General features: G+C 41.6%; 1 long non-coding RNA gene across 1 annotated transcript in view; it reads left to right on the forward strand.

The window, feature by feature from the left end:
* The window catches only part of LOC127021103 (uncharacterized), an 85445-nt gene extending 75611 nt beyond the window's left edge, over positions 1–9834 (forward strand). The window contains exon 3 of the long non-coding RNA XR_007767160.1: positions 6671–9834. This is a non-coding gene — a long non-coding RNA (uncharacterized LOC127021103). The remainder of the gene's footprint in view (positions 1–6670) is intronic.
* The last annotated feature ends 673 nt before the right edge of the window (positions 9835–10507 follow it).

Here is a 10507-nt window from a genome sequence, read left to right on the forward strand (position 1 = left end):
TGTGTCCTTGTAGTCCAGCCAGATAGAGAAGTTGTTCCCTCTGAGCATCCTTGCGCAGACTGCAGGCAAAGACATCAGGAAGAGCAGGGGTGGGCTCAAGGTTGCCTAGTATCAGTGGTGGTTCCATGGGTACAGTTCTCAGCAGTGGAGTTAGTGTTTCTGGGTATTTTAAGGTAATATATTAGCCTAACTTATCAGCTGCATATATGGCTGGAGTGTGAAATGAAGGAAGAGATGTGAACAGTGAGCGGCCTTCAGTGAGCAAAACCTGAACAAAAAGGCTGTGTTCTTGGCCAAAACTTGCTACAGAATTTTATTCTAATTCTCATTGGCACTAACCAACACTCCTACTCTCCTAGTTTAAAAAGCATAAAAAATACACTTCCAACTTCGTGGAAATAAGTACAGTAAGAGCAATGAATCCTCTCAGTCAAAAACAGAGGATTGGTTGTATTACAAAAACTTTGTAAAACAGTAAGTTTACTTGGCTAAGACGGGCTGGACAACACATCCTGTCAGATTTTGCATTACTGTTTACTGCAAAGTGGCATTTTCTTTTCTGATTTATTCAAGGTAGACAACTCAGTGCAAGACACTTGAAATCACAACAGCCGCTCTGGCTGATGGGGAAAGTACTAGCCTAAATGCTCCTGTACAAAGTCGTGGTTGGATTTGCACAGGCATAATAGAAAGCAGAATCCACCCCACCGCTATTTAAATCTCCGCTGGGTCCTGCTGACTCCTACGCGCTTCCCAGCTCTAATGAGAGGCCCGAGGCCCATTGATCTTGGTTACTGAGACAGCAGAGCATGGGATATGCACTGAGAGTGTGACTGGAGCGTGGAAGGAGACTGGTCTGCAGGTGATGCAGAGGATTTGTTGGGAGAGAGGGAGCGGGATAAACATTATGGTGCTGTCTTTGATGACTGGAGACATATAGAGAGGAGAGAGTAGGTGTATATCTTTCTCCTGGCCTACTGTTCACTCTGTTCTCTTTACTAAGCTTGTCCTCATTTGATTCCCCTATTGATAAAAACATTATAAACGGAAAGTGTGACATAAATATAAAATTGCATGGGAAAGCAGTGAAACACCTACTTAAGATGTTTGGCTCTGAACATCCCTTTGTACATGGGTAAAACAAATTTTAACGTGACAGTGGCCCAAGGCTGAGGATTGATGCTCTTTATGTATTTGGCATGGCTCTTTAACGCTTTCTTTGGACTTTCACAATCCCTCAGCTAATATTGCTGGAAAACCTATTTGTGGAGAAATGTTGACCATCATACTGAAGGCTGCCTCATCTTTATTCCTTCTAATCTGCTGTTGTCTGGGTGCCTTCCACTGTATTACAGCTCCCATTGCTAGGCATTATACTTGGGAAAACTGCTTGCTTGTTTTAAAAAAAAAAAAAGTGGGGAAGAAAGAGAGGGGAAAAAAAGGACTTGTGAGCCTATGGCGAACTTAATTAACATCGCTGGAGGGATCGCAATAAAGTACTTAACAGGGCTATAGTAAACCTTGCAAGGCATGAACAAGTCAAAATATTATTGACGTATTCAATTATTTGCAGTTGTGGGGGTTTCGTTTTCTCTGACGACTCCTGAAAATAATAAAGCACTTAAAAGTTCCGCTTTCACTTGGCTGACCTAGCGCGCTTGCAGCAGCACAGTGTGTTACCCCGGGAGGGAGCTGAGCCAGAGCCAGCACGGGGCGAGGAGCGCTGAGAAAGCAGTACACGCAGTCCCTCAGGAGGGGAGCAGCTCACATTCATCTCTAGGGGCTCTTCCTGCCTGGCCTGTATTATTTATTTTACTATTATTAGCATTTCTGAGACACCAATCACTATGGTAACTGGGTGCCCGTAATAACTTTGCATTTATGTGATTCTTTTCGCCAACAGTTTCTCTGTACTTCGCAGTTACTAATTACTTTCACCCCGCACGCATGGCCCATTGCACTCTATAGGTTATTAAACCTGAGAGCTTCTTACAGATGGGAAGACTGAGGTGCAGCGGGTTTAAGGGCTGAGTCTTTATGGGTCTCCTCACTCCTGGACCTGCCTCTCCACAATAAACCTGCATTTCAGCTTCTTTCCCTGGCTTCCTAGAGGCACATTGCAATAGGGACTTAAACCAACAACCCCCTGTAGGCTTCATCTTTCTCTTGAAATTGTACCCATTGCTTTCCTTCTGCATGCTGAGCCTTTGAGACCCAGTGCTGGGAGCCAGTGAAGGCTTTGGCTGAATGATCTTGACGCAAATATTTCTCATAGCTCTTCAAGAGCGCATTTTGCATCCAGCCTTGCATGGACAGACAATAGTGAGCATCGTGACCCCATGGCAAGTGTAAAGAAGGAGTATGGGAGGACCTCAGCGGTCGTGCAGCTCAGCTGTGCCCTCTGTCAGCTTCAGAGATGCAGCCAGGCTTGGCCGCATGGTATTCAGCATCAGAGATGTTTGCTGAGAGACGACTGCTATGATACGCGCAAGCCTGCCGGCAGGTTAGCTGGGTACACCTCGGAGGAGAAATCCGCGCACAGCAAGATCGCAGGGCAGCAATCTCATCCCTGCATTTTGCTTCGGTTTTCAGCAGCAGTCGGGACTCCGTGGTTGCAGTCACCCACTGGCTCAGTAGTGTCATTTTTAATCCTTTTAATATTTCTCTTTTTAAGATCATCTTAGCTTGGGGGCCACATGGAGGCTGAATGGCAGGAAGCCTGTAAGCTCTGGGGTTGTGGAGGGGAAAAGCACAGTCTGCAGCAGTGCCACTATGCACATCACGGGAAGAATTATGGTTGATTTTCACATATATCTGTAACATCTGTGTGGCTAATAAAATTGACGGAGTTTGTCATAATCAGCCTGTACTCTCCAGTGAGAGAATTATGTCTGAGCATTTGGAAATCTCATGCACAGGCAGTTACTGAGGGAATATGCTGTGAAGATTAAGTTGTTTCTGCGTGGCAATGGATACCCACGCTGAAACGCAATGCCCGCTTCTGCGTTGCAGCAGGGCTCTCAGAAAGAGTATATTGTTAAATGGGACACAGGTGTTAGCTGAAAAACCATGCATTTGTGTGGGCATCCACTGTCACAAGTGTGTGTTTACATGCACACAGTTGCACTAGGGTAGCATATTTCCAACGTAACCGAAACTAATCCCAGAAATGTTGCGTTGAACAGCCCAGTCCCCCAATCTGTGTGGCAAAGGGAAAGCCCCCATGAAGAATAACATAAAAGACACCGCTCTGATTTCCTACCAAACCCTCACCCACCAGTGTGCCTGACATTGCCTCTGCCCCGGGGTTGGCTCTCAGGAAGATGTAAGCCCTCGCAGCTCTCCTGGGCTGGCTCTGTCGGAGGGCATTGTGCCCTCCTGGTGCTGGGCTGCCCGCTTACTTCCACCCACTGCCTTGGTGCTTTCTGAAGTCCAACACCCAAAACCAGCAGGGGTTGGAATGCACTGAACCTCAGACCTGCTAGTTCTCCAAGGGCTGAAATGTGAGAAGTCAGCACATTTTGTAAAGTTACGGCTTTGTAGAAAATCATACAGTAACATTTTGTAATAATGTTACTTAGCATGCTACTCGGTGGTGGGTTGTTTTTTTTTTTTTGCTGTTGCGATGAAGAGTTGGTGCAATCCATGTTCCGTTGCCGGATCAAATGTAATCAGCTGATAGCTGTCAGGTTCCACAGGTAAAAATGGACAAATAATGCTGTGATGACAAATTCTGATCACATTCATTTTATAAGCAGAGATAGTTGAAGTTTCATATGTGATGGATTGAAAAACAGTACTCAAGAGCGGTTCATACATTCTGTATTTATTTACTGCATTTTGTTGGCTATGGGCTTAAACAAAATTGGTTTTGCATCCAAAATGTAATCTGAATGCCTGTGAACACAAGAAGGCAGATGAACACAAGTCATTTGGGCATCCAATTCCTTTGCATGTGCACGTAAACACTTCTTTTTGAAATATCAGGGTGGGCAACATTTAGCAGTTTGTTAAAAATACGGACTCTGATTTTTCAAGATGATGACTCGATTTGCTATAAGTCTGGAAAATGTGTGTTTCTGACTGTGCCAGTTCTGTACGTCCCACTTCTTCATAGCCCTGTCAGCACTGTGACTTAAAAAACCTCTTGGAGCAGCATCTGATATTACTCATTTAAGTTCAGAAAGAATCCAAACCAAGTGAACCTCTTCTGTAACTCCCCTGTCTTTCTGGGATGGATATAGCCATTCCTGCTCCACCTTTTGAGAGAGTTTTGGGGCCTGACCCAAAACACATAGATTTCTGAGGATTTCAGATCAAACCCACGTTGCTATAAGAAGCAAGCACAGAACTGCCATTTAAAAGTGAGTTCAAGTCTTCTATTGTTTTAGATCCAATGATAATAAAGACAAACACATTGGATTAATAATGCTCCTACCTTGAAACTTAATTTAAAATCCCTTGTAATGTAATCACATTTGGGTGTGCCATTACCCAGATGGAGAGAAATTTGTTTTGTTGAGAAATTACTTTAGCATAAGAATGACTTGAGTTTATTAACAGGGAAAAAACATGACTCCCCTCCCCAACCACTCCCCATGCATTCCAAAAATAAGAAACTCATTTCAACATGGACATTACCGGTTAAAATATAATTACACATAATGAAATGTCATATTTCACACATACTCCCTGCAAACCACGCTTCTTAGTCTTCCCCAAAACACTGCAGGGTGTAACCAGCTCTTTCTTCCTCCTTCATGAAAAGAATATTTCACAATGGAATTGTGCGATGACAAAAAAAAAATGATGCTGGAAAAGCATCACTACCCAGAGAGACATAAGGAATTGCCACAGGCCACTGCATATAATCCCACACAATATTAAGTAGTCATTGTATCTCTTTCCAAGGCTTCATTCTTCTTTTGTGACCTACAGCCTGAATGAGAGTTTTTACAGAAATAGAGCACCATGGAACAGCAAATTTGGGAACTGTGTCATTTGACAAAAAATATTTGGCTTAGAATGTTTTTTTTTTTAATGTATCTTTCAGCCGCTGTCATTAAAATTGTTAAATAACATTAGAAGTGTGTTTTGTCAATTACCTTGGGGACGAGTATAAAATACTGGGCTGTTAAATGCGTGCCACAAAAAATAAAACTGCAAAGCGCGAATGCTGCATGAAGAACTTTCTTAGGTCGGTGTTTGCAGGGCTGGACACGCATCAGCACACCTCAGCCTCCTTACAGAGTTTTTCCACTGTGGGGACAACTCTAATTAGTTGTGATTAGATATTCACAAATCAGGGAGATGCTTTCCATAAGTGTTTGTTTGCCTTTAAAAGCAGATTTCTGCAAAGATTCTGGTGCTGACAGTTTCAATCCAGGAGCGCTTGCAAAGCGCAGATGCAATACCCGCATGTACACGATGTGTGCAACCCATGTTGTGCACTGAGGCCTCTTTTACCAGCTAAGTTTTGGGTTATTTCTTCAAGTAGGGCTTTGGTGGAACTGATACTTGTTTTGTCAAATATATTCGGTATTTAAGAAACATGTACATCATTCTGCATAAAACTGAATTGCACAAATTAATTTTGTGCCTGAGAACAAGAATATTCAGCATATGCATTAATGCTAGCTCATTTCTAATTAGGTATTTCTTAATATGGGCAATGCTGCATATCTCTGGAGACAGGTATTGTGGTTCTGTGAGCTTAGGTTTGGATGGATAAAATTATTTTATTCCTACGATATTGCTTTTTAAATAAATATCTAGAGATAAGCCTGTGACATTACTAAGAAAAGAGACTGCTAGAGATTATCTGTGATTATCATGACTGCAGTAGACTGGGATAATGGTGCTGAGTTAAAGTGCCTGTGGCAAGATTTTTGCAAATTCCAGGGATTTTTGAGGATAGCAAGAGGGAAACCAAAGATGTTTCAGTTTTCTTTACTCCTTAAAGCTCCACCCTGAACTAAAATAGGTAGCAATGTTGGAAGAAATGAAAGGAACAAAGCAGGCAGGTGAGGAGCTGATCAGAAACCACGGGAACAAAATAAAGACAGGGAAGGAAATTTGACAAAACATTTTTAATTCTTCTCCTTGAATGAAACAGTTATGTGGGGGAAAAGAATGTTCATTTAAATACTGAAAAGTAAAAAATCCTCTCCGTTTAATGCCCCAACCTACTCCTGCCTATAATTAACAGTACCCAATGGTAGCACTTATTAACCCCAGTAACACTTCATTTAAAAAAATATTTTGTAAAATTGCAGTCTGTTTTTTATTGCTGTGCTTTGCTGGATGTCTGGGAGAGGTGATACAGCCACCCATAACCCACTCCATCCTCAAATCCAGGCATGCTTTAGATTCAGAGCTTTGAAAACCAGCTAAATTTACACCCAGCTTGCTCTGGAAATAAATCTGCTCATTTAGATGAGGTCTCATTTGAAATGGCTTAGCCCAATAATTAATCATTTCATTCTCTTTATATATTTGTGGGTATTTGAAAGAAGTTTGATTAGTTACCAGTGATTACACTTCCCAACACCCTGCAAAGGAAATAATAAAATAAAACCCATCAGGCTTTTGGAAAGGATTGCTGGGGCTGAATTTGGGCTGAATTTTATAGCGACTTACTAACTGGCAATTATTTGTCTGCCTTTAACAGGAACTCCATAATGAAAGAGGTTATCATCCAGGAGTTATACGGAGTTTGTTTTTAAACCCTGCGATGGGAAGATACTATGCTATGAACAAAGCAGCGATGGCTTTCAAGTTCCTCCCCAGGCAGGGGCAGCACGAGGAGAGCAGCGGTGCTGTTTTGGATCGCACGAGCCCAGGTACCCACCGACCCACCCTCTGCCCGGCCCCGCGGGACACTCGGCCTCCTCCTGCTCAGTCATTTGGGCTAGTTCAATACGTGCAAGAAAACAGACAAGCTTCCAGTTGCTGATCTGTTATTTCTAAAGGTACTAAATTATTTTAAGGAGTCCTGAGATTCAAGTCTGAAGATGTTTGCTTAATCCCAAGGTTTTTTGCTTGTAAGGAGCTGCAGAGGCGAAAAGATCATGTCAGTCTGAGTAGATATTACACATCTAATGCTGCCCATCGTTTCTTATCTATGCTGTGGCCACAGTGGATGAATGTCAGAGTTCAACATACCCATGCTGTTTAACCTGGTGCTATTATCACAATGACCTTAACCAGCTAGGCAGTCCACAGAGCAGGCACTAAACAGAGCATGAGATGAATTTAATGGATTACTAGGGAGTATGTTATTGCAAGGAGAAGCACCTGTGGAGCAACATATTTACCTCAGTTCCACTGAATGAGCATGTTGAAAGTGAATTGGCACAGCCTTCTGCTTTATGAAAGGAAGTATTTTGTCATTCTTCATGCTTTCATTAAGAGGATTTAAGGCAGAGGATGCTGAAATGGTTCTGTGTTGGCACCAAAAAAAATCACAGATTAATAGTGAAGCTTGAAAATAGTAAAGCATCTGATTTTTGCTTTTTCATCAACAAGCCTAATAAACCAGGATGAAACTATTAACATACAAATAGACAACCTTCTGATTAAAGCAGCAGCAGCCAGCCCAGCCTGAAAAAGACCTCTTCACGCAGAAAGCAATTATGATGGCGAATGTTGTCCGATTCACTTCCATTTGCAACAAACCTAGAAAATCAAAATGTAACCAATCATAATTTTGCAGAAAACACTGGTGTTATTTAAAAACTAAGATGCTCTTGATTTTTATGATCATGATTGGCATTTTAGAAGCCCCCAAATCTACTGTAAAGGTTTTACTCCTTTGAATTTCTACTGTAGACATATACTATAAATAAGGAAAAGTAAGCCCTCGGGATAAAGTATTGTGGGAAACCTCCCCAGAGTAAAGGCAGAAATTATCCTAGGTTATACTACTATAGTATACTTACTTTCCTTTCCTGCGTCTCTCCCCCAAGATGATCTTCTGTGGGAAGAATATACTTACTGACTTAACCATCATTTATCAGTCTACCTCCTGATGATAATAATCTAGTGGAAAGAAGTTTCCTGATTTTCAAGTCAATCCACGGCAACTGATACCGCTAGGCTATTTCAGCTTTTGCATAAAAGAAATATTGTTTGGTCATGAAATGAATCACTGGCACAGGAGAATTTTGCCTCGTGACAAAGCAAACCCGGTTTCCTGTTTACGTGGACCGAGCGTTCCTTGCACAAACCATCGCGAAAGCCTGTCCAGAAGCACGTTCGCTCCTCTGAGCAGGGAGGCTTTCCAGTAATGCTGTGCTGCCTAATTCCAGCTTATACAAGTGGAGTATAAGTGGTACCAAGCCCTTCTGAATTTCCTCTTGCCCCCATTCAGAAAGGGTGTAAATACCTGCCTAAACCCCTCCTTATTCAGGAAAGTGCAGAGGCTCATCTGTAATTTAAAGCATGTGTTTAAGTCCAGTTGATTTCTGAGGTGAACGCATGTGTATGTTGAGATATATTTTCTCCATATCTTGAACCTCAATATACCTTGCTGCTTCTGGAGGAAGGAGTCAAGAAGCATTTTTCCAGGTGGAGATAGGAGTGCCTATAGAATTATCTGAAGGAATCCACTTCATTTCACCTGATAGATGCAGTTCTCTTGGATGTTTTAAAAAGAAGTCTTAACATGGTAACTCCGAAATGTTGACACTTTTTGGTATCTGTCCTAATTTTGATATTAAGGCACGTATACATTTAATGTGTCAGTGAGCTCACCATCCAGTTTCCTTCTCATTTCATAAAACTTATTTTGAGTATTCCTTTCTAGCAGGACATAAAACTGGTAACTTCCCACTTATTTAGGTGGTCCAAAACCTGATCACCATATATGATGAAAGAATTCAGGGTTGGAGCATGGTGGAACATGATTTCTGCGTCACACAGAGTTTAAAACCTAATTAGACAGCTAAAGTAGCCTCCAAATATGCAGACACTCTTTTGCACTCCAAAATAGTTGCATCAGCTATCAATCAAGTGGACAAATGATGCAGACAGGCAACCAAGGCTTTTCATTTGTGAGTAATATTAATTGTGGGTGTAAAATGAAAGATATACTAAGTGATGAAGGTACCACTCAGTACTTGGATGAAACGCTTTCTAAAGTTAACTCCAAATGGGGAGCTACAAACGCGACACTTTTATAAGCAAATAAAATTTCCGTTCTGCACTGACCATTGTATGTTTTTGAAAAAATATATAGAAGTGCCCATTGATTATTGTTCTCCTTGATTTTGGTTTTCAGGCACTGTATTTTGGCTCACTGTTCATTAGTCTGGAGTAATTGGGCTGGGAGAGCAGCATTCAGACCGCAGTTCAATATGCAAGGCAAATAAATTATGCAATTATCTGATACAGAGTCAGAGAGTAGCATCATATGGAAACAAATTGTGCCAAATCAAGACCACATGTTTTTAAGAGGATTATGAACTTCAGTGATATGCAGCTAAATGTCATCTATTTGCAAAGAATTGAGGAATTTGAAAAAAATCCTTTTGAAGATTCTAGTGAATATAGTAATTGTAAAAACACTTGCCAGGATTTTTCCCAAGGTCAGTGTCAAGAAGTCTGAAATTCAGACAGAAATGACTCTGTTCTTGATAATCCTTTCTGAATGGGATTCCTGATTGCCCTTCACTAGGGTCTGATCATTTTCCCGTGGAATACTGGACATCTGAACCCATGATTTCAAGAAGTGATTGACCCCACAAGTTTTCAGATATTTAAGTTTTTTGTAAATCATGTTAAAATGGACCATTCGTTATTTACAAGGATTTAAAATCTAAATATCTCAGAGATGCTGTCTGTATTCTTTTTTTTTTTTTTTAATAAATAGTGCATTTATGGCATTTAATGCCCTGTGTTTGCAGTGCCTTGACAAAAGACCTTTATATTTTCCCTGTCTAGATACTGAACAGAGCTCTTCACCTCACATCTGTCACTGAGGTCTACATGCGGTTGCTAAGCCTCCACTATCACATAAAGGGGTGGAGACAGGGTAACAGTTTTCTCTGGAAAAGAGTCAGATGATCATTCCAAGTCGCATAGAAGTATTGGCAATAGCTTTCTTGGGGAGAGATTGAGACAGCTTTTGACAGGAGCCAACACCCATTTTCAGATGAAAAACGTTCATCCCACCATCTAACTCCTTAGTCTCTTCTGCAGCAGACATTTCTCTGGGAAAACACCCACTGCTGCGTGTCTGAGGCCAGTGGAGATCCTGTGACTTGTTCTGTGGTTCCTAAATCTGCAGTACCCACCCTGCCTGTGCTCGTGCTCTCTTTTTATTGCATTTTTGCCCGCATAAAATGCTATGAACAGCCAACTGGCTACATTTCAACATAAGAATGCAAGTGAAAGAGGTTTCTCCCTGCTTGTTGTCTTGTTTCTAGAGACTTTATGGTGGTATCTTGCCTTGTTTGTCCTGGTATCGGTCTGGTCTTCATTTTATATCGTCTGGCAGTTTGGGGTT

The sequence above is a fragment of the Gymnogyps californianus genome, chromosome 12 (assembly GCF_018139145.2).
Source record: "Gymnogyps californianus isolate 813 chromosome 12, ASM1813914v2, whole genome shotgun sequence".
NCBI lineage: Eukaryota > Metazoa > Chordata > Aves > Accipitriformes > Cathartidae > Gymnogyps > Gymnogyps californianus.